The sequence below is a fragment of the Danio rerio genome, chromosome 18, assembly GCF_049306965.1.
Source record: "Danio rerio strain Tuebingen ecotype United States chromosome 18, GRCz12tu, whole genome shotgun sequence".
NCBI lineage: Eukaryota > Metazoa > Chordata > Actinopteri > Cypriniformes > Danionidae > Danio > Danio rerio.
Genome location: NC_133193.1, coordinates 26,857,311 through 26,880,506, shown reverse-complemented (window position 1 = coordinate 26,880,506; position 23,196 = coordinate 26,857,311). Strand labels below are relative to the sequence as shown.

The following is a 23,196-nucleotide window of genomic DNA, read 5'->3' as shown; positions in this document are numbered from 1 at the left end:
ACTCTTTCTATAACAATTTTAATCAGAATGGCAAGCTGAAAACGGTGTACATGTAAATGTGGCTATTGATAACAGCTGCATTTGACATTTATTCTATGACAGCCCAGATAACCATTTCTGAGCAAGAGGGTCTCACTAAAAGCCTTTTTTGAAAACAGAATTCACACCATATTTCTGGAAAGGCCTGCATGCAGAGGATCCTGTATGAATAAATCGCACTTTGAAGACTTCGATGCCCTTCAGGAAAATGGACCTTTGTGAATGTGGGTTCACAGCACTTATCACCATAAAAAAACAATTGTCGACACACACTGTCCACAGAGAGATTTGGGACTATCTTGATACAGCCAGACATTGCAGAGATAAGTAAGTCATATAAAGCACCATCCATCTCATTTAGAATATACTATAATTTTCTTACAAATGTAAAATAATTTGTAAATATTTTGAGTGAAAGAAGGAGTTTATGAATCAACCCACCTTACAATATTCATCAACTATACTGTATGTGAATACAATGCATCACAATTACACAATTATAATTATTGTAAGAAAATATACAAAACTGTGAAAATGTTAATTATTAAAAAAAAAAAAAAAACCTATTCAGGCAAGGCATGTTTGTTTATATAGCACATTTCATACACAAAAGTAATTCAAAGTGTTTTACATAAACAGAAATAAAATAAAAAAGTATAATAAAATAAAAACAACAAGGAATAACCATAATGAAAAACAGAAAAAATGTGTTAAAAACAGGTTATAAAAGAATGAAAAAGAAAAGAAAGACACAATAGTGCGATCTGTCGGACATAGCACAGTGCTCATTCAGTAAAGGCACGGCTAAACAGAAGTGTTTTCAATCTTAATTTGACTGTGCCTAATGTTGGAGCATATCTGATCATTTCTGACAGCTCATTTCTAACAGATCATTTCCGTTAGCAGAGAGCGTAGTAGCAAATGTGGATTCACCCTGGTTTGACTGAACTTCCCTTGGAATTTCTAATTTACATGATTCAAATGATCTGAGTGACCTGTTGAGTTGTATTCAGTGAGCATAATGTATTTTTCGATCCTAGGCTATTTAGTGATTAATAGACCCCATGTAAATACAGGACAGGTGTGTGTATGCTCAGATTCCCTGGTTTTGCTCAGAATCCTGGCAGCAGTGTTCTAAATGAGCTGCAATCTGTCTTTTTGGGAGGGCCAGTGAAGAGTCTATTGCAGTAATCCACCTTGCTGGTGATAAAACTCTTATGTTTTTGAGATGATAGTATGCTGGTTTACTGTCTGCTTTAACGTGACTACTGAAATTCAGATCTGACTCTTGAGTCACACCAAAATGCTTGACTTTTTTATTGTTTTGTTGTTTTTGATATTTATGTACCTACTAGAGCACATTATTGACATAGCAACATGCCAGTTTACATCGCAAAGCCATAAAAAGTAGCATACAAACACACACAAAAAAGTTACAAAATGGTTTATATGCTCTGATTTTGAAATAACTTGAGATGTTAGAAATTAAAGTACTCAGTTTTTTTTGCTTTCGAGACACAAGTAAACTCTGTCTCTCTGTAATAAAGTTAGTAAAACCATACTAAGAATAAGAGAGCTTACAGAAGATGAATCATAAATTTCTTTAGGAGTCAGACTTTGGTTTTGCCGTATGCAGTTGATTCATAAACAAACAAACAAACAAACAACAAACAAAAATAATATTCATAACAATAATGCATTTGAGAATCAAATTTTGTTCTCTAACTAATTTACAAAACATAACAAAAAAAAATTAATTGGGGAGTCTGACTCCCAATTGATACACACATAAAACAACAACAAAACATATTAATTACAGTAATACTGTGTGTTCAGTAAGCCAATTATACAGGTCACTCTATATGTTAATAATTCTACCAATAAAATAAAATAAAAAAATTCTGAAGCCCAGGTTACTCTAGATCTTAAATATCACCCTACATGACTGTTGATTGTATTTTTTTTTTTTTTTTTTTTTTTGCAGAGATGTTCAAAAATAACTTGTTACAAGCAGAACAGCATGTATGTCAGTGGAGGATCAGTCTTCGCCATATCAAAAGAAGTCCATATGACACATTCCTACATTGCTTGACCTTTTATTTCTACCACTAGACACTGCACATGGCTTTAGACCACACTCTCAATGGGATAATATCTGTCCGACCATGTCGACTTCATCCATGTAAGGTTCACCTCTTACCAACTCACTCAGATTGCCTTCCTGGACTAATTTTTTCATAAAGCTGGAGGATATTTTTCTTGGTGCTTGAGAGCTTAAGATTTGACTCTTATCTCAAAGTCTTGCAGGCATGTATGGTTTTTGCATGCAGAATATATTTCTTTGGAACTCTGGAATTTTGCATTCTGGGCGCAACATATCACATTGGGCAGAAAACATACTAGCAGGAGTTTAACATGGTCTGAATTTTTATTAACAAGAGTTTACACAGCTTTTATTAAACTACTTCTTTTATTTTTAATAGCAATATTGTTTCTTTTGTTTTTTGTTTATTTATTTTTTTACACAGACTCATTGTATTGCTTTATAAGAACTCAGAAAAATTCCATCATACCAGGTTCATTATTAAGAATGAACTCTTTCTATTCTGTTTGTATTTTACTCGCACTTTACAATATGGTTTCAGTAGTTAATGTATTTACTAACATGAACTAAGTGTAAACAATACTTGTACCCAATTCATTAATCATAGTTCAACAGTTACTGATGCATTATTAACATCCAAGTTCATGCTTGTTAACATTAGTGTTAAAAGGTGCAGTAGGTGATCTGCCAGAATGCTAGCATTAGAATAATAAAAATTGCCATCCCTCCCCTGCCTTCTAAAAGTCATGAATTCACGAACACTGGTGATGATAGACAACCTTATAGAACACTAGATCATGTCATTCACCAGTTAGAAAACTCGAGAGATGCACTTTGTCCAGTGTAGTTGTTGACAGGCCAGCAGGTGCAAGAACTACATTTCTCCAAATCTGGCATAGGGGTAAAGTTTGTTTTAAATTCGCACATTCGGATTTTCATTTAGATAATATAATTTTAGAAAAGTATTGTTTGCAAATTCAAAATAGTGAAATCATATAATCAGCCAATGACTATAAAATACAACATTTTTCACAGTCATTATAACAGTGCTAATGTTGTTTTGAAGTCATTCCTACATGCTATTTCAGACTCAATATTCAAAGTATGAGGTTAGAGTGGGAGCGTGACAAGAGTTGTCACTGTTCAAAAACGAACGAATGTGCGAATATAAATCAAACTTCACCTCAGCAAAGCTGGTTAGACAGAAAAGCGCTATTTACTTATGTTTTTTTTTTTATTCAACTAAATAAAAATCTGATCAGAAAAAAGGAGTGCTTAAAACAGAAATATTCTGCCATGGTTTTACTTGCAATACCAAGACATGGAGTGACTTTTCATTCTCCATTGTGCTCACCAATCCTCGTACATCGCTTGTTTTCATATCCTATTACACTTGAACAACTAAATGAATGATTAGGTCTATTTAACTAACTCTATTATCGATGCTCTAAAAGATACGTAAAAAATATCTTGCCGGATGTTTTCAGAAGCTGAAAAACACCTTCCCATAAACCCATTGATAAACTAGAACACAATCGACATAAACTTTGCGTGGCTAAAATAGTTTTAAAACATACCCGTCTAATAGTAATTCTTCTGCCATGGTGTAACCCTTCTGATCGTGGTTTTGAACTGCATAACGCCATTTCCCTCCAGTGTGCAAAATTCATTTCGATATTGATTCAGGATTTAGAAAAGTTTGGATTCCTTGAAGCCCTTTCAAAAACAATCGTTCTTTTCATGGATACAAGGCCACGTTGGTCTTTCAGAAAGAAGCCTTAGAGGTTGATGCAGAGTTTGCCTGATGTCTCTCACTGTCAGTAGGTAGCCATGCTTCTTGTGTACATGCAAATGACGTATCTGTTTGCGTAAAGAGGCTGCGCAGAAATACAAATTTAAATTTGTTGACAGACAGTTTGAGTTAACTGTCGTAATAGAGTTATTTGTCGACCTGACAATTTTTTAATTGGAAGAACATTTTTTAGTCTTGTACCTTACCCAAAATATAAAAATACAAAAATATAAAAATACATAGAAACACATTTACATAATCTTTCTAGACTTTCAACCAGCACAAAAAAAAAAAAAAAATGTTTTTGAAGACAATCAACTTCTGCACCTTTAATGCACCGTGAGTTAGCATACACTAACAATGAACAATTGGGTTTTTCGTAAAAAAGTACTGTAATAAATGTATTGCTTTTTCTTGGAGGCTATTAATATATATATATATATATATATATATATATATATATATATATATATATATATATATATATATATATATATATAAATATATATATATATATATATATATATATATAAATATATATATATATATATATATATATATATATATAAATATATATATATATATATATATATATAAATATATATATATATATATATATATATATATATATATATATATATATATATATATATATATATATATATATATATTTATATATATATATATATATATATATATATATATATATATATATATATATATATAAATATATATATATATATATATATATATATATATATAAATATATATATATATATATATATATATATATATATATATATATATATATATATATATATATATATATATATATATATATAATTGGTAAGATCGTTTAGATTTATTCTAAGAATTATATTTTAAGGAATCTCATATCTGGAAATATATACATGTCATTCAGATGAGTTTCATATGATTAAGATGCTTGTGCTTTGTGCTTAAAAAAAAACATATTGCGTCTGATTTAATAATTGCATGTTTTATGATACTACAGTAAATGTTAAACAAGGGCATCGATGAAACAGCTCCAATGGTACTTTAAAAAAAAATTAAAATAATGTAATTGTTTTGTTGTGCGAATGAAATTGATGTTTCAGTGATGCTAATTTAACCTGAAAATAAACCCTTAAGGGCTTGCTTCTCTGCTCACAATTGGCTTCTCATTTATTTGTCTCCCTCCAAGCTTCCTACAATTATGTGACTAGGCAACACCGTATGCGATGCACTGTTATAGTAAAAAGGTTTTGTCCAGATTTCATTGGTTTTTCTTTAGTGGGGAGATGCCAGAAGAACTAACAGTATGTTAATAATCAGTTGGTTAAACTACACTACTTGAAGGTCAGTATGAGATTTAAAAAGAAATGAATATTTTAGTTAAGTAAGTATGCATCAAATTTTGACACAAGAAAATGATAATGAAGAATTTATGAAAGATCATGTGACAGTCAGCTTTGCCATTGCAATATAAAATAAATTATTATTAAAGGCAGTTATTGGAATTGTAACAATAATTAAGATAAAAAATGAATATTAAAGATCAGTGACGTGAGCTTAAGGCCAGCTTTTAATAACACATTATGAAGTTATAATTGTTCAACCTCTTGCAATGATGATTTAGCATTTTTATGTATAAATGGCAAGCAGGTAAATGGGTATATAGGAGCCACTTTTGATTGTGCTAAGCCTAGCAGCTATTAGATGGTGTACAGTAAACCCTTCTTATAAAGAACAAGTTAGTCAGCTACAACTTTAGAGTTTAAAAGATCCTGCCACTGAACGGAAAATGGAAGAATGAGCAGACTTTTGTCAATGGCAAAATAAAAAGCATAAATGCATAAAATAAAAAAGGAACTGAACAAATAAATGTCAGTGCTGAATGGATTGCACGCATGATGCCTCAGATTGCATCATTACTATCATTTGCAGCAGCCTGTTTGCTTTTGAAAATAACACTGACCTAATGAATCATCTTTGTTATGTCACAGTTCATATTTGCAGCAGGTTTTGACCCTCTCCTTGGTGATAATGACCTGAAAAATGGTTTGGGTATTTTTTCACTTGTGGTTCAGTTCGTGGTCAGCAGAACTAATCAGAAATGCTGCACATTTTTCTCTTTGTTAAAGCAATTTTTGCACAAAATCACTATGTGTCACACATGTCTAAATGCAAATTGACCAAGATGAATATGAATACACCTCCTACCTACAGTACCTAATAAACGCTTATCTGCCATTCATTTGTTTCTTAGATACTGAGAAAAGTTCACCGGAGAACATTGAACATCTTCTTAGGGTGGAATGGGGAACATCAAATGCAGGAAAATAACCTACTATACATTGAGAATGAGCCAGGGAGGAAGAGTGTGTGGGTGAGAAAGGTCTAATGGAAATAACCTAGGGCATTGTATTCCATGAAAATACTGTATGTTTTTATAAAAACGATTTTCCCAGTGATGACAACCTTCTAGTAAGAGGGTCATCTTGGTTTCTGCTTCAAACAGGTCGTTTCCTGACCTTTGTCTCCATGCAAAATTTGAATTGTGATGTTGTCCTCACTTCAGGAAATCAAGTTGTTAGTGCAAAAAGACCAATTACCCTGGTACCACATTGTATCTGAAAAATAAGTCAGAATATGATACAGGTTACCATAGTAAACACTAATATACTTGCTGTTAATTAAACACTATTTACATTTGTGAAGTTTTAAAAACTAATTTTGAGAGAATGACATGCTATGATTGATCATAGTTACACATCAACAAGCATCGATAACCAATCGGATAAATCCAAGTTTAGAATAAATAGCATATTTTATCTTAGCTTACTTTTTTCATTTTTTGAAGAACACAACCACTACAGAACACCATGCGACTTCTATAGCACTACTCTTCATCATCGACATATTTAACAACAGCACCAACAACTCTAGCAAAAGCCCCACTCTCTTCGAGACTCAGCCACTTCTCTACCACCCACTCCAATCCACTCTTCTACCACCCAAGTCCAATGCTGTCAACGATCTCCTTCCCCTGCAACTTCAATCTGCCACTTACCTTCACCAGCATCACAAGAATGAAAGAACACCACTGCTACAATATCCAACTACCAACAAATAACCGGACAATATCCCAGCTCCCCAGTTTACCAACCAACTTTTCCCTACCCCCTTTCCCTGGCCTTCTCCCACTACTTTTACTATTCACAACCCTCTGCAGTTTTCCATACCCCTTAACCCCACATACTTCAGCACATTATTTTTCCTCCCATCAGCCAATTGCTACCAGCTCCAACCTTAAAGCCTGGTTTATGCTTCTGCGTCAAGTGATCGGCGTGACCAAATAAAACCAGGTGCTTTCACCACTCTTGTAAATTCCTGCATACTTGCAGCTATTGCAGCAGCGTGCCACTTGAATTCCCGTGAATTCCCGTGAATATATCTCAATGCTCTTCTGAATTAAGTTTTCACCCTGACTCTAACTTTTCTGAATTTCTCATTTCAGGTTTATCCAACAAATTTTATCCAGGTGTCTCAACACTTCCTTCGTACTACCTCATCTGCCCTAATCACCACAAAACGCTCTGTTTTCGGCTCTCGAAAACTCTGACTTAGTGTGGAAGCATGGCGTAACCGTAGCAAAACTTATGCATTTTAGTTTGAAAACGCATAAGTTTTGCTACGGTTAAGCCATCCGTCCACACTACACCGCAGTTTTCGAACGCCGAAAATGAAGCATTTTGGAAACAGTGGAGAGGCCGTTTTCTTTTTAAAACGCTGCTGCTCCATCTCAGTGTGGATGAGGGAAAACGGAGACATCTGAAAGCGGAGGCGGGGCTGCTGAGATTTGCTACCTGATTGGGGCTTTTTTGTCATTGCGTATCCTTCCCTTATTCGTCAAGCCCCTATCACAAAGTATGCGCATGTTCAGACTGCATGAATGGTCACATGATATACGTTTGTGGTGGCGTAGTGTGGACGGAAATATGTTCAGAAATGCTAGGTGAAACGCTAGTGGGGATGCGGATCGTTTTTTATATAAAACGCTGTTTTAATACTAAAACGCACTAGTGTAAATGGGGCCTTAGCATCTTCTCCAAATGCATTTCCACTCTCCGCATAGGTTATCTGTTTGTTCGTACAGACTCCACCCTTGATACTATGTTCACCCTTCCATTTTTTGGTTCCCTCAGATGCTTCGAAATCACTATAACCTCCAATTTCAACCCAAACATCCACCCCAAATTTAACTGTTTCATAATGAAACCATTTCTTTCCTCATTAAACAAAGAAAAAAAAACAGAACAATCACGCAAAAGACATTTCATTTACGTTTTTAATCCCCCCCCCTCCTCCGCCAGACATCTTTTCACAACACAATGTAGGAAATCCCAAAATCCCAGTTCCCTTTTCCCCCATATGAGGATTACTAACCACCCAAAAACACGTTTCTGGTTTAACACCTACTGTATAAGAAGTCCTTCGCCTTTCAGTCTTCCCTCTGGACTCATACTCCAGCCCTTCTTAGAAGAGTGAATTAAAGCAGCCACCACATCAGCACCAAATACAAAATCTTGGAAGGTGGTCTGTCACAGTCAAATAATGTTAAGAAGTATCCAAGTGCGAGTGAAATGAATTTATTTGACACAGTCAATATAAATGCAAGGAATGAGTGTGTGTGGTGCTAGGACTAGGAGAAAACAGGGCAGGGATCAGACAGGAGAACAGGGTCCAGTGGTAACTCCTCATGGTCCTAAGCACCGACAAGCATACACATAAGCACACGTAACGAACTGACAAGGAAACATAGAAAATGTCGCCCATATATATATAGGCTCGGTAATCAAAGCCTATCAAACCAGCTGAGTGCCGTCATAGCATGTGACCAAAAAAACAAAAAACAAAAACAAACCCACATGATTAAACAGACACTCCAGAAGAGCGCACAAACCTGCAACAGTGACAGTGGTCATCAGATGCCTCCAAGACCTACATCCATCACAGCCAGTGCCACCTCAGAGAAGCCCAGAAGACCCTTACTAGTCCACACCCATCTTCCAGCACCCAAGGGCGAGGGCATGATCCAGCCACTTTCTCTTCTCTTTCTTCCTTCTAGCACTGAGTATGACTCAGCTTTCTCGCCATATCACTATTCTGACTCCCGTAGGAATGTTTTCCCTCACCAAGCTCCCTTTAACCCCCCACCGCACCTGCTCCAGGCCTGTCTCTGTCTTTAATGCCTTCTCCCGTTTTCCCAACTCCTGCCAAACCTCACTGCCTCCCCTTGGCACTGACTCCAGCAGGAGCATTACCCAGAGCTTTGACTCCCGCAAGAGTCATCACCACCTCATCCTCCAGCAGGACTTTCCACCACCCCCAACTGTGTGTGTGTTCAGAAACTACATTGCTTGATGTATTAAATGTTGTCATGGAAACTATATTAATGATCATCCCATGCTTGTCACATGCATGCCATTATTTTGTATTGTAATACCAGAGAGTTTTCACATGATTTAATGAATGAAAAGGATTTGATGTAGAATTGCTTTGGGCAGTGGGATTAGGAATTATACAGAATGCATGTATGGATTTTTTTTTTTTTCTGACAAGAAAAAAAAACAACGATTATAAACTGACTGTTAGATTGCCTTAAGTCTGGAAATCAATGAGTTTTATTCAGGGGATAGACAATTGTTTAGTTCATTCTTCAACAAAACACTTGGTTTCAACGAAAAGTAATACGCATTTTTCTACAACCTCAGGTCACTGCACTTGAGTTTCCCCATGTATATATTGAATTGGGAACTGTGTCCCTTTTCTTTTTCTCTTCATCTCTGTCTCTTCTGTCCTCATGCCACTTGATTTTTATCTAACCTTTACTTTGTTTGACTTCCACACTGACTCACTGTGATGTGCATGTCTGAGTCCACTACTAGATTCTAAACTTACAGGGTCTGCAATTTTCTGCCCTTTTGTCCTTAAACCAGCAGCACCAGCAGTCCATGGCTATTGCTGTCTAAATCTCTTATAATGGATCTAAACAGCAATGATGTGCATGCTAGAAAAGCAGATCTTCTGACAACTATTGTTATGCTTCACCCGGCACTGTGCATACAGTACAGGAGCGTCTCCAAATATTAGAAAATTACAGAGGAATTCTTGATTTTTTTTTTCTCGCAGTTTCATTAATGCAAACTGTTTCATATTATATATTCATTATGCACTCAATATCTGGTTGGGGCTCTTTTTGCATTAATTACTGCTTCAAAATGTGCTTTGGCATGGAGGTGATGCATTTTTAAAACCCAGGTTTCTTTGATAATGGCTTTCAGCTCATCTGTTTTGTTTGGTTGGATGTTTCTTATCACAGGCTTTAGTTAAGGTGAATGGACTGGCTAATCAAGCACAATAATATCATCGTCTGCAAACAAGTTTTGGTGTTTTAGGTAATCTGCTGAAAAATGAAATCAGAAAAAAAAAAAACGGAAGTGTTATAAAACATCCTGGTAAGATGTTGTGTGGCTTGACTATGGACTTGATGGTACAACACCAGCAGATGGCATGGCAACTCATGTCAATTTCGTCACAGCCACTTTTTTTGTGGCTAGCCATTATTGTGGGAGGTGTCTATCTTTTTCTAGACAGCTTTCAATTCAATTCATCTTTATTTTTTATAGTACTTGTTACAATGTTAATTGTGCCAGAGCAGTTTAACTTGGGTGAAGAATACAGAATAAAAAGCTATAATGTTTAAAATTGTGGAACATTCCAGCAATCCAGGCAGTGATAAGAGTAGAGTAGAATGCTGGTGTAGTTCTATTTAAATAAGAAATGCTTCATTCAGTTTTATAAATGTCATTATTGAAGTTTAGTTCATTCATTCCTTCATTCATTCATTCATTCATTCATTCATTTTCCTTCAGCTTAGTCCCTTTATTCAGGGGTTGCCACAGCTGAATGAACCACCAACTTATCCAGCATATGTTTTACACAGCGGATGCCCTTCCAGCTGCAACCCACTACTGGGAAACATCTAATTACACTCGTTCACAGTCATACACTACGGCCAACTTAGTTTAATCAATTTACCTATACCACATGTCTTTGGACTCTTGGGAGAGCTGGAGCATCTGGAGGACATCCACGTGAATACAGGGAGAACATGTCCATGAACTTCACACAGAAATGCAAACTGGCCCAGCCGGGGATCAAACCAGCGACCTTCTTGCTGTAAGGTGACATTGCTAAACACTGAGCCATCAAGTAGCGTCATTTTAGTTCAGATGAGTATAATGTAAAAGTCACTGCTGAAAGCCAAAACGCAACAGAGTGACTCCACCTATGCTTAGCTAGCCAAAAGCAACAGAGGCAAGGAACCAAAACTTCAATTCATGGAGGTGAAGTAAAATCCTATAGAGAAATAAGGCTAATTTGGTGCAATCAGTTTTTGTTCGGCCAAAAGTCTTGTGCAAAGCTGCAGCCTGCAAAAGCTGCTGGGGTTTAAGAATGATGTTTGTCGCTTGTGAAGAAGTTACAGTATGGATTACTTTGGTTGTTACTGATATATGGTGAATCGCTCATGTCAACAGTACTTTTAGAAATACATTTTTTAACAAAGATGTGTTACATATATACAGTGGGTAAAATTATTATATTATTTATGTAATGAAACAACAATAACAAACATACTTACCCAAACATTCTTCTGATTTTATTTGTGTGTCCTGTTGAATCAAGAAAGAGTAAAATATCACAAAATATTAATTTACTGGAACGTTAATGCTTTAAACAAGTTATGCATTATATGTTTTAATCAAATTAAATTTGCAACAATTAGCACTGTTAGCACTGAATCTCATTAATTAATAACAAATTAATTACCAAAACTATTCATTACAAATTTGTCATACCAGAGTGTTAAAATGTACCAAAAATTGTTTTTATACCATTCAAAATAACCTAAAAGACCTCTGTATATCATTTCTAAGGTAAGACATCTGTCACTTCAGTCAGTTTAGCTGAAATCATGTTTTTTAAATAATAATTTAATTTCTCAAACAAATCTGCTTATGGTACAGTAGCAGTTGTAGCTAATCTTAGATTAAATAACTAAACTAAATGTCTTTAATACATACTGCATAGGTTCAAGAAGTTCACCAGATACAAGTCAGTATCTTTCTCAAAATTGGGGTTTAATGTTTTGAAGTAGTCAAAGAGGAACTTGCTATTAATAATAATAATAGTAATAATAATAATAATAAACGAATCAACTTATTAAGTTCAAAATTTAGCAATCTTATATTTTGAGTTACTGATTAAAAAAAATTAAGCTGTAAGTCATAACCATTAGAATTAGATTAAACTTATTTCAATTTAACTTTGAGTGCATATGCAAACAAAGTTGCTGTCCATGATGTTCTTTAATCATCAGTTTTTGAGATGTGCTTGTATACATATTGTACAAATATATATATATATATATATATATATATATATATATATATATATATATATATATATATATATATATATATATATATATATATATATATATATACAGTATATATATATATATATATATATATATATATATATTTTTTTTTTTTTTTTTATTTATTTTTTTTTTTTTTTAATTAAGGTGTGATTGTGATATCTATAGTAATCATGTTATAAATATTCTCTTCACAAATCCCTTTTCATGTCTCTAACTTTCATTTTTGATCGGCTCGAGTATGCTATCCAGAACACATATGAATCAGTTAGCTGAAAAGCAAAACCCTTTTTGGTTTTCTACCTTTTAACAGCTTTGTGACTATGACTTTATGACTACTACATTCAGTCTAATGGAAGAGCTTGTACCTCACAGCAATTTAGTGCATCAGGACCTCTCATGCTTCAAGGAAATATGCTTTTAATGTGTTTTGAAATGTCTAAAAAGTCCTTTAAACCCAACTATTATTCAGATGCTATACATACTAGGCTGCCAAACCTTCAATAGAAAGTTTTTTTCTCTGTTCACAGATCCACAGAGTTTTATCACAAATCCCGTTCTTTACTTAGAGTTTTAGCTCATGTGCACACTATTTTATTCTTTATCACCTTTTGTTGTACATCGACCTTTCATGCATGTGAACTTTAATGACATCCCAATCATAATCTGTAGAATGTTTTATAAAATTGTCCCTCCGTTTGCAGCTACAACAACTTCAACACTCTTGAGAAGACTTTCCACAAGGTTTAGCAGCGTGTTTGTGGGAATTTTTACCATTTCTATAGAAACTAATTTCTGAGGTCAGGCACTGATTTTGGATGAGATGTGATGTTGGCTCACAGTCACTGCTTTAATTCATCCAAATGTTGTTTATTCAGATTGAGGGTAAAAGCTCCTTTCACTAGAATAAAGGAGCTTAAAACAACCCCTAAAAAAAAAACCCACACCATATATCCTCACTTTACACTTGGCAAGTGAGGTAAGTATTGTTCTCCTGGCAACCATCAAGCCAGACTCATCTATTGCATTGCCGGAAAGAGAAGTGTAATTCATCACTCCAGAGAACACATCTCTACTGCTCTAGAGTCCAGTTGTGGTGTACAGTACTTTGCACAGTTCTTGAGATAATCTGGAGACCAAATGAAGTTTAGATGTCTGTATCTATTGATTCTGCTTGAGCGGAGACAGCTCTGGGATATTATGTGACCTGTAGAACTTAGTGGCCAGTTTTTAATTGCTTCCACTTTTATAATGCCACAAACATTTGACCATTGAATATTTAGTAGTGAGGAAAATTCATGAAAGCAGCATACTTGAACTCACTGAGCTGCTGAGAGTGACCTGTTCTTTCAGCATAGAATGACCCATTCTTTCAGCCTAGAGGCTGGGTATTATACACCTGTGGCCATGGAAATGGTTGGAACTTTATCTCTGTCTGCAAACTATGTCTCACAACTAAACAAACACATGAGAAGTGACATAGAAACAACACATGGTCTTGTAGCATATATTTTGTCTACCCGGGACGTATTCTGTGGTCTCTAGAAACGTCCGCGGGACTACGTTTTCAGAATGAGCCTGGGTTGGGCTAAAGAGACCAAAAAAGTCCTTTTCTCAACCGAAGCCATGCTTGTTGATATTGTGGACTATACCTTTGTAACTCTCTTAACTTCCCGCTGACCTGCAGATACCCATACTAGTGGAAACTGTTCTCTAATTGGCTCAAGGTAATTGCCAATATTATTTTCAATCAGAACACATTACATACGGCATGATTTTGAATCACAGACAGGTCCAGATATTTAGCATGCCAAATATCTTACAGGTGTTGGCAACTCCTCAGCGATTCTCTCAAATCATGTCTTTGATTGTTCATACTGTGTGATTGTTACGTGAGTGAGCACCACTTTTCCTGTGATTTTAGGCATTTGTTGGCGATTTCTCCAAAATCGTGCAGTCTGAACTCGACATTAGTTGCTTGTTAGCGCATAGAAACTGTTGCAGCTGGCTTTTGCATTGCTGCATTTTCCTGTTCCAAATGCAATGTACTCTAAGTGTAATATGAACTTTGATGAAATTAAAACGAAGGGATAAATTCGATTGTGTCAAGGTATACCCAGATTTTCTTTATAGGGCACCTTTAAAGGTCCAGCATATAAGATTGACATATTGGTTGAATTAGGTATTTCAGTTCAAAATTTAAAAAAAAATGTAAAAAAATTCACGCTCCCTCTCATTTGATGACTTAATGCAAATGCCAGTTGCCAGATTGACAACACAGGCAAGCATGCCTGACTATCAACTACACATCATGTCATGAGACAAAATGAATATTTTCCATGTTAAAGTTGTTTTTGTCTAACCCAGGGGTCAGCAACCCGCGGCTCTAGTGCCGCATGCGGCTCTTTAGCGCTGCCCTTGTGGCTCCCTGAAGTTTTTTCAAAAATGTTCAAAAAGATGGGGAAGGTTAGTATATATTTTTGTTTTAATATGATTTCTATAGGAGGACAAACATTTTTAACGTTTTCAAATGCTGTAAAAGTGTGTAGAATTAATATTTAATTTCAACATTTCTGTCAACGAAGATTTGCGTCATAGCCTGCGACACAGGTTTCTATCAGCAGGGCGGGATGCCGGGCAGGTGGCTGTTGTAAACAAACCGGGAGATAATAAAGCATGGAAAACCGTTCACAGATGGTGACTACATGAAGGAGTCATTCATCAACATACTTGAACACCTATTTGCAGACTTCATAAACAAAACCAAGATAATTAAAAAAATTAAAGATATACCTCTCTCCGCTAAGACAGTGAAGGAAAGGGCTATTAAAATGGCAGGTATCATCACAGATCAGCAAACCAAGGACATTAATTCAGTGCCAGCATACTCAATTGCCTGTGATGTGACCGATATTCAATGCGCTTTTATGCAGGTATGTGAACTCTGATGGGCCGCAAGAAGAAATGATCAAATTAATATCACTGAAAGACCAGAGGCTGTGCTGAAGTGTTTAAATGACAACGAAATTAACACCAACCACCTGATTTCAGTGGCTATTTAATCATGAAGGCTCATTATCTATTTAATAATATAGCTACTATAGATACATACAGCATGTGTTTCCTTCATTATAAGGCTTATATAAGGCTTTACATTTTTTGCGGCTCCAAACATATTTGTTTTTTGTTTTTTTGGTCCAATATGGCTCTTTCAACATTTTGGGTTGCCGACCCCTGGTCTAACCCATCACCAGAAGTTTCCATTTTAGAAATGTTTTCTATTTCTTGTGGCTGAACAGCAACATAAACTTCTTTTTCAATCTTCACCTCAGGTACTGAATATGTGCTTTTTTACATGTTAAATGCTAAAAATGTGAGTTTGAATATCATATTACATGACGTATTGCCATACTGAAAGCAGGAGCAGATTGTTTACCTAAGATCTTGCAAATAATATAAATCGATTTAATGTTAAATTTCTGACTCAAATCTTTAACAGACTCTATTTCATTCATTGCTGTCATTGCTTTGCAACTCATAGAAAACAATATTTAAAACCATATTTGAAACCATGATGTGGCTTGTTTTGGCCTGTAGTCTTTGACTTTTTTGTTCTCCCTGCATCTCCCATTTTCACCATAATTGTTCATACATATATAGTACATTTAATATGAGCTTAGCTCAACTTAAAAAAGAAAAAGCAACATATTTGTTTTACAGTTTTTATTCTGATTGACTTGATTTTCACCAGGATTTCACACTCATTGTATATACAGGGTTTTATCGATAATTAAAGAAAGGTTTCTTGAGCAGCAAATCTGCATATTGGCATAATTTCTAAAGGAAATTAATAATAATAATAATGATAATAATATATGTATTGTTCATTGTATACACATGTTAATAATACATTATTAACATTATTAATATTATAAATTATTTATATAACATATGCATCTTTTAAAAAATATTTTTTGAATCATTATGATATATATTTTAATTATTATTATTATATTATAATTTGTGTAATTATATTATAATTATTATAATTAACTTTTTGATCTCCAGTGTACATGTTGATTACTTCAATGACAACAGCACTGATGTTGTGTAAAGCTATTTTTTTTCTCTCTGCATGTCCCTGATTGTTCTCTCTGACCATGTGCCACTATATGAGCAGTCAGTGGAATATGTCAAAGTGTATAGTTTAGCCTTCAAAGGCCACTGCATTGTCCTCCTTTTTCGTTTTGAGTTTAAAGCAAAATGTTGCCTGCACCAGTCACTGACCAAAAGTCATTTTTGATAGGGGAAACCAGGTCTCTGATTATATTAGGCATATTAAGCATCTATGTTATAGTTATTAAACATAGTTATTTTTTTATTTATTTTTTATTTTTTGTCTGTTTAGAAACGTTTTGAAGCATTTTAATTGAATAGACTTTCAGTAAGAAATCTTTCACAGATTTCATAAAGTATTATCATTTATGCTCTAAAGATGAACAAAACAAAACATGAGGGGGAGTAAATTGTGACAATATTGTCAATATGAGAACTGGAGAACTAACCTTTTAACAAGTGAGTACATAAATATAAATGTATTTATCCAGTATATACACAGTAGTCAAGATTTGTGCATCAAAACGTTTAATTAAAGTTGTCCTAAAACTATTGAACAACATCCATTCTTGTCTTAGGACAAAGTTTTTTGATCCATTTCAAATGGTGTGTGTGTTCCCATACAGACTAAATTTAACTGCAATGAGCAATTCTTAGAGAGCAAATATAATATGATATAATATAATATAATATAAATGCATCGTAAAACCCAAAAAGTTAAGGTAACTTAACCCATTTAAGGGAAACCGATTGCAACAAAACATTTAAATACAACAACTAATCCTAATGAGTACTGTCAACTTAATCTGTTTGAGTAAATGAAGCAATTTGAGCACAGTAAATGAAGAGAACTCTAAATACTGAAAGTACTGAAAACCAACTGAGTACTGTAAAACCCAATGTCACGATAACTCAAACCGTTTGAGGAAACTAATTGCTACAAACCATTTGATTAAAAAAAACTATTATTTATGAGTACTGTCAACTGTCAAGTTGAAGTAATGAGGTATTTAATTACCTTATTACCTTTAACACTGAGTTCAAAACTCTTTTTAAATGAGTAGAATTAATTTTTTGTTAAATTTGAGTTTACTACACTCATTCAATTTGATAAATTTGACTGTTGTGTTTCACAGTGTATGGATTTTATAATAAAAAATCCAGTGAATGTTTACTGCTTGGAAAATATAAAAATAACTCTAAATAGCATTGGATGCTAAGAAAATGAATCAAACACATTTCAGAAAACCTCATATCCTGTTGGGATGAATCATGTAATCATTTACTGACCATGTGCAAGCTCATGTAATTGCACTTTGTATTGTATATAGAGCCATTTTCAGTGTTTCACCAACATAATGTTAGATCTTTCAAGAAAAATAACAACAGTAAATGTAGGTAACAGAAAAAGGGGCATTTGAATTTCATCGATGCGGTAGAAGTACTAACAGATCCGACCTTGATATATTTCCTCCGGGAGTGTAATCAGCAGTCCACCTAAAACTAAAACATCTCTGTGACAGTCTTGATAAAACATCTCACAACTGCCAAAGGCATTTTTGGAGGACAAAATAGAGCCCTTGTGTCACGAGCGTCACTTATTTCAGAACCCTTAATACACTCACTTTGATCACTGCATTACAAATGACTTTACAAGTAGATTCACGACAATAACCTCTCCAGTCTACTGTTGTCCAGCACAGTAGCAGAATTATGCATCAAACTAAATCCCTTCCCCAAAATTAGTCATTATTAACAATATTACATCAAAGATAACATTGCATTTAAAACAATTGTGTGTCTGCTATCAGGCAAAGATGAGCAGGGATTAACTGCCTTTTTTATCAAAAATCAAAATCCGGAAGTAACAGAGAACAAAAGAACAGAATGGAAGTCAGGACTTAAACACACAGAAGAATAATGAACAGAAAATGAAGAGGTGTGAACTAATCAGAAATTATATCAACAAATACCTGGCAAGAAAATGAGAGCGCAGAAAACTAGGCCAAACTGAACACAGGAACAAGAAACACTAGAAATTAAAAACTGAGACTTGGGAACCCACCCCATGTAACTGTTTTGTATGCCATCCTTGTTTGAGTTAAATGGTTATTTGATTCTTACATAATAGGTACAGTTAAAGTCAGAATTATTAGCCCCCCTGTTTATCTGTTTATTCTGTTTATTATTTATCCGTTTATTCCCCCCCCCCCATTTCTGTTTAAGAGGAAGGTTTTTTTCAGCACATTTCTAAACATAATAATTTTAATGAATAATTTCTAATAACTGATTTATTATATTTGCCATAATGACAATAAATATAATAATAATATTTGACTAGATATTTTCAAGACACTTCTATGCAGCTCCAAGTGACATTTAAAGGCTTAAATAGGTTATTTGGTTAACTACGCAGGTTAGGGTAATTACGCAAATTATATATAACTAGTATATATATATAATGTATAACAATGGTTTGTTCTGTAGACTATAGAAAAAAAATTGCATAAAGGGGCTAATAATTTTGACCTTAAAATATTTTTTAAGTTAAAAATGGCTGTTATTCTAGCTGAAATAAAACAAATAAGACTTTCTCTGGAAGAAAAAAATATTATCTGGCATACTGTGAAAATATCCTTGTTCTGTAAAACATCATTTGGGATATATTTAAAAAAAAAAAAATCAAAGGGGGGCTTCGACTATATGTTGCTTAGGTACATTCAAATTCTGACCATATTTGGAATGGAATACTAATGAATACTAATGAGCTCTGTTCTGACTCCCACAGCTCAGTTCCTGTTCTATTTCACTGACCCACACACACACACATACACACACACACACACACACACACACACACACACACACACACACACACACACACACACACACACACACACACACAATCAAAAAAAAAATTAATTGAGTAGATGCCTTGTTAAGTTTTTTCAACTGAATTTATAGAGAGGTAGAAGGACTGAGCTCACTTTATGCCACAAGAGTAAAAAAGTTTTCTCCAGAGTTGTATTGTAAGTGCTTATGTCTTTCACAGGGTGTCCGCGGGGTCTTAAAAAATATTAAAAGTTGATAACTGAATTATGAGAAAACTAATGCTCTTTAAAGGTATTAAAAAGTCTTAATCACATTTTTACAAGCTCTTAAGTTTTGTTTAAGCATTGTCCAAAGTGCTTGACTCCAAAAAAGCATAAATATATATATTTTCTTCCTAATATTAACAGTGGTGTGCTTGATCCATGTGATTGGTTCTGGCAGGGGAGCTTTTGGCCAAGCTCCTCTGTCCGGTTGATGTCATGTAACTTGCAACAAACGTGAGAAGGTGATGTGACGCTCTCCACATGTAGCAAAACTAAAGAGCGTAACAGATGGCAAAATGGGAAAATGTACATTTTTGCGAACACCTGATTGGAGAAAGACGAGTTTTAACAGTGTCTGAAGCCTGTTGCTGAAATTTATTTGCATTATTCACTCTTTTATGCTTTGTTTCTTCCACGCTTATCTGAGCTTTGTTGCATGGTTGCGCTACATTGATTTATTTAACTAAAACTGTTTATAAAGTTAAAGATTTGATACTGATTAGAACTTGAAGTGGCGATGAGGTCTTAAAATATTCTGAGAAGGTCTTAAAGTCTTAAAAAGATATTGAACTTATCTTTAGGAGTCCTGCATATACCCTGGTTTCAACTTTTTAAAATAGTTTGCCGTTGTTTTGTATGGCATTAATTTATTTTGTTAATGAACACTTTGGTCGTTTGTTTGACCTATTGAGCTGGGTGAGTCACTGTTGGGATAATCTTCTGTTTCTGTGCTGGGTGCCAAACCAGTAGGCACTTCTGGCAGTAGTGCTGGGAGCTTTGAAAATGATCCTATAATTAAACATGCTAATTTTGCATGTTTTATTCACAAACCTTCTTATATACTGTAATTTCCACACTGCAGTATTTTAGGAAAAAAATTATACATGAGCCACACAATGTGACATCAGATATCCAGGACAACAGTCTGAAAAGAGCTCACCATTTTGATGAAGTAATGGACCCCTACTGAAAGAGATGAAGACAATCATGAGTGGTGATCTTCTGTCATTACAGAGCAGTAATTACACATAAAGCTCCTGCATGTGGTTCTGTTCTGATAACTCCTTGCAATAGAAACCCACAAGAGGCTTACAATAGACAAAATGAACCTGCCTTTATTATTTTACTTCACCGAAGAAACAATTAATTTTGACACCCCTAATAAATAAATAAATTAAAAAAATAATAAATTAAAAAAAAAAAATAAAAAAAAAAAATATATATATATATATATATATATATATATATATATATATATATATATATATATATATATATATTAATATATTAATATATTAATAATATATATATTAATAATATATTAATAATATATTAATTAATTATATATATATATATATATATATATATATATATATATATATATATATATATATATATATATATATATATATATATATATATATTAATGGTGTCAAAATTTATCGTTTCTTCAGTGCACCGCAATGCAGACGTGGACAATTTGGTATCAGTTCAGTAATAATCATAACTGGTTATTACTGACGTCATTTACCTCATATGCGCTCTGTCGCGAGGGAGGCGAGCGCGAGTATTTACAATTGTGCACAATTTTACTGTGTGTGTTTGCTGGATCAGTCTTTCACTACCATTTACAGCAAAAGCCCCTATTTCACAGAGATCGAGAGAATGAAAGTACTTTATTTCTCTCTCTCTCTCTCTCTCTCTCTCTCTCTCTCTCTCTCTCTCTCTCTCTCTCACGCACACACACACAGTGGCCCATTTGACCTGCTGGCGTGACTTCTCTTCTCGGCTGTTTTATAGCGTTACTTCTAGATACAGAAACGAGCATGTGTCAGCAAAGTTTTTTCCACCGTGTCTAAACTGCATCAGCTGTGATCAGTATCACTCATCTGTGAAGAGCGCAGCACGCAAAAGCCAATCACAACCATTTTTGTTAAGAAACTAGACAAGGATCAGAAAGTGAGCTGGATATTTATATTTGTTTATATTATTTGCTAAATGTAAATAATCGTAACCGAACCGTGAGTAGTGTAGATTCACAGCTCTAATATACACACACACAAACACACATACACACATACACACACACACACACACACACAGTTGAAGTCAGAATTATTATCCCTCCTTTGATTTTTTTTTTCTTTGTCAAATATTAAAAGAACAAGGAAGTGTTAAAAGTATATGTCTGATAATATTTTTTTTCTTCCAGAGAAAGCTTTATTTGTGTTATTTCGGCTTGAATAAAAAGTTTTCATTTTTAAATACTATTTTAAGCTCAAAAGTATTAGCCCTAGAACTAATACATTAGTCTATAGAACAAACCATAGTTATACAATAACCTGCCTAATTACCCTAACCTGCCTAGTTAACTTAATTACCCTAGTTACGCCTTTAAATGTCACTTAAAGCTGTATAGAAGTGTCTTGAAAAAATATCTAATCAATGTTATTTACTGTCATCAATGCAAAGATAATATAGATCAGTTATTAGAAATGAGTTATTAAAACTATTATGTTTAGAAATGTATTGAAAAAATCTTCTCTCCGTTAAACATAAATTGGGGAAAAACGTAAACAAGGAGTTTGCATTTCTACTACCAAGGGTACCCTTTTGGTGGGCGTGGTGTACGACAAAGTTTCAGTCGAAATCATTCTCTCTCAAATAAATGTCTACAGCAAAGCTGTACAGGTCATTCACATATCAACATATCATATGAAAAGCACATGCTTCATACACATAAATACTTGTTTATAAATGTTTATTACTAACTTTTCTATAAACATAATTTGATTATAACTGCAGATCAATGAGAGTGCGAAATAGCCTACTGTAAAATCTGTGATCACGTTCGTGATTCAGGTTACTGAAACAATTTGCTCCTGTGTGTAATGGCTTTTCCATTGTTTTGTTCGTGCTTCATTCTCGCCCTTTTCTTTCTGAAAAGATCAGATGATGGAGACACTTCAGTAATCAAACACACATTATTATTATCAGCTCAAAAAGTTTGTTACATTAAATACGCGATCGTGAGCTCCTGGAAGAAAAGAAAACCACTCGCACTTTTAGACAGCCTCGTAAAACAACAAGAGGACATGGCAGATTTTGTTTTTCTTTGCTTTGTCGGTACATCAAGACAACGACAATGTTTGTTTAAATTTGAGTCATCCATGGCTTGTTATTATGTGCATATAGTATTACAGTGTAATGTCTCGGTTATGTAATAAAACATGGCGGTTCCTTTGTTTTTATTCTGGCTAGCTCTACCAGCTTATGACATATCTTTGTAACCAATCAGCATTCAGCTGCACATGTAGCCCTACCTTTTAGTACCCTTTCTCTTGTTTGGTACCCTTTCAAAAGGGTGTCGAAAAAGTGGTATGGTTTGGTTCGTTACGCTTTTTGACACCGCACCGTACCGTTCCACTCAGTGGAAATGGGCCATTGGTGTCCTACAAGTGATAGTATTGATATGCATCCATATCACACTGCTACTCTTGTGATATTGTGTTTATATAATAGTTCAACAGCATAATTATGTATA

General features: G+C 34.2%; 1 protein-coding gene and 1 long non-coding RNA gene across 5 annotated transcripts in view; both read left to right on the top strand.

Moving 5' to 3' along the window:
• Positions 1-23,196, top strand: part of gnrhr4 (gonadotropin releasing hormone receptor 4) — a 156,903-nt gene that overhangs the window by 92,548 nt on the left and 41,159 nt on the right. The window lies entirely within an intron of this gene.
• On the top strand, positions 159-3,715 carry LOC141378839 (uncharacterized). The gene is made up of 2 exons (XR_012394335.1): positions 159-366; positions 2,024-3,715. It is a non-coding gene; the product is annotated as an uncharacterized lncRNA (long non-coding RNA).